We start from the raw sequence: 2825 nt of genomic DNA on the forward strand, positions 1-2825 counted from the left end.
TCCAGCTATGCTTTTACTTACTTATTGTTTCTCTCATCCCCCTAAAATGTAAGCTCCATGAAGAGTCCTTGTCTGTCTTGCCCCTAGGTGTCTGACACATGTAAGATACTTTTGTAAATTTGAGATGAAGACAAGAATCAACCAGCCATCTACCTGAAATGACCTGTCTGGATTATCTTTCTTCACTTATTCTCTCTCGTTAGCCTGCATTACTTGGGCAGCACAATTGTTCACCTATTTTAGTTTGTGTGTGCTTTTCCCTCCCTCCCTCCTTAAGAAGGTGAGAAGCCCTGAGGAGACCTAGCAGGACAGTGCTCAGTGTCTGAGAAAAAAGAACCATGATTGGGATGGCTTATGCCAACTCTCACCTAATAGCTAAAGTAAGAAATGTTCTTTTTAACTTGCATTCTTGTTGATGGTTTTGCTCTTGCCATCAGACAGGTAAGACCACAGGAGCCAAGAGTGAGGAAATCAGGAGGCCACCAGAAAATCATATGACATAGGATCCCTGGCGAGAAATGACAGGCACACATGCCTAGACTGTCCTTTTCACAGCTATTCCTTGGCAACCAGGATCCCTGTGCTATATATTCTTGCATCAAAACTAACGTCATAAATGTTATAAATGAGGAAACAGCATCAGAGTAGTAATGAGACAGAACCTTAAACAGGTCTCCCAACAAGAAGGCATTGCTCTGTCTTCCTATGCTCATGCCTCTATCCCATTCATCCCATCAAGAATCTGAAAATTACAAGTATTAAAGAAGCAAACTATGACGATCTACATTTTGATTTTCATCTCTTCTTTGGTTGAGAGTAAATTAAATGATTTATTCTTAAGACAACCAAGCAATTCAAAAGATGTAAACCAGCCTGAACGTCAAAATGATGGAATAAAATCCTATTACCACCTTGACTCATTTATTTGTCATCTTCACTTATTGCTTCTTTTTCTCCTTCCAGGCAGTTTTCTGGAAATACTGAAAAGTTTTTGCTCTCATTTTATTCAATATAGCAGTAGTCTTAAATCTTGAAGCAATAAAACTAGTCATTATAAATTCAAAACTTGGAAAAATTTTTTATAAAAATCTGGCTCTGTCTTCCCATTCACGTCACTTAAAGAGTTATTTGTTCAGCTCCTGCTGCTTTGTGAAATGTTTGATCTCTAATACAAATAATATTGTGTTATTCTTCTTCAATCCCACATGTACTCCCTCCCCACCTCAGCTGCTCAACACTTTGTTCAGTACTTATTACTGAATTTCCTGGTCTTTCTCCAACAATTGCTGTTTTCCTTCCATTTCTGCATTTCTTCTCTTCTCACACAGTGAAGAGCCCGCTTTTTTACTTACCTTTTTGTCCCTATTAGAGTGTTAGTTTTTAAAGGCAAATGCACTATCTTACATATCTTTTGATCTCCAGCAGGGCACTATCTATGCAAAAGCAAAGGTTAATATGCAAAACTTATACCCTCCTATTTGCTTTACTCACACCCAATAGTTGAATACATTTGTGATAATTATATTTGCATTGAAAATGGAAATCAAGAAAAAGCTTTAGGCTAATAATGGACATTGTCCCACTATTGGACCTTAGCTGTAACAAGTGTAAGCCAGATCCTAAGGAGTTAACTAAAACACCCCATGCACTTTCTACAATCCCATTACATTTCAATGGCTATCTGTGTCCTTTGAAATTTTAAACTGACCAGAACAGATACTACACTTGATCTTAGCCAAAAGGCCAAGAAGTGATGTCCTTTGAAATTTTAATCACCTAGATATCTGCTAGTATCCTAGAGCCTGCTGGGTGAAATTATTATCCCACAGTTTGTTCCTCCAAGTAGTTGATGCTCTTACAGCAATAACTCCACATAATTTTCTCAGTCCCTTACAGTCAAAATGGTAAAAATCTCTGAACAGATGACTCAAAGATTGGTCATGGAGCTATGTCGGTAAATACTATAATCTCATGAGTTTGTCAAGGTGAAAAATTGGCCCCTTATGTGAAACCAAACAGTTTTTTTTTTTTTCAGTCCCATCGTTTCAGGAGAGAAAGAGAATGATAGCTTTGGACAAGGTGGGTAGACAGGGCCTGGTTCTGGGTTCTGATATATAGGCTTAAAATTTAAGGGGAGGGATTTAGTTTGGACAGGAAAAAGTTCTCAGCTGTAAAAGTTACTTGACAGTGGAATGTAACCCAGAGGAGAGCTGCACTGTTACATCCATAGAATTTTAGGTTTTAAATGTTGTAGTGAGCTCTCTAGGGGCTCCCTGGGCACAAACAACATCTTAAATAGGAATTCTGTGATTCTGTAATTATACTTAAATGTAATGAAGGTTTCCTAACCCTGCCGATGTTCAGAGGGTGATACAAGTGATTGGAAAAATGAAGATTATATTTCTGGAGGTTTAAACACAGAAAGACATATGTTTCGATCCAAAATGAGGAGGCTCTGACCAGGTCTATTTCAATATTCCAAAACTGTTTTTAAAATAAACTCAGTGGAGTTCCCATCACGGCTCAGGGGAAATGAATCTGACGAGCAACCATGAGGATGTAGGTTCGATCCATGGCCTCAATCAGTGGGTTAAAGGATCCAGCATTGCCATGAGCCATGGTGTAAGTTGAAGACATGGCTTGAATTTGGCTGTGGGCTAGGCTGGCAGCTACAGCTCCAATTCAACCCCTGGCCTGGACACATCCACATGCCGTGGGTGTGGCCCTAAAAGGTCGAAAAATAAAATAAAATAAAATAAACTCAGTGTTTAAAAACACAACCCTACACATGAATCCCTCTGGAGTCAACAACATTAATTAACACT

The 2825-nt window shown here is 38.7% G+C and overlaps 1 pseudogene; it reads right to left on the minus strand.

The window, feature by feature from the left end:
• Window positions 1-1580: 1580 nt before the first annotated feature.
• On the minus strand, window positions 1581-1755 carry LOC146395132 (U2 spliceosomal RNA; annotated as a pseudogene).
• Between the last annotated feature and the right edge of the window lie 1070 nt (window positions 1756-2825).

This window comes from Sus scrofa, chromosome 17 (assembly GCF_054392235.1).
Source record: "Sus scrofa isolate SSC_HxYL_T2T_F1_AM1 chromosome 17, Sscrofa_HxYL_maternal_Yorkshire_Landrace_v2.0, whole genome shotgun sequence".
Classification (NCBI taxonomy): Eukaryota; Metazoa; Chordata; class Mammalia; order Artiodactyla; family Suidae; genus Sus; species Sus scrofa.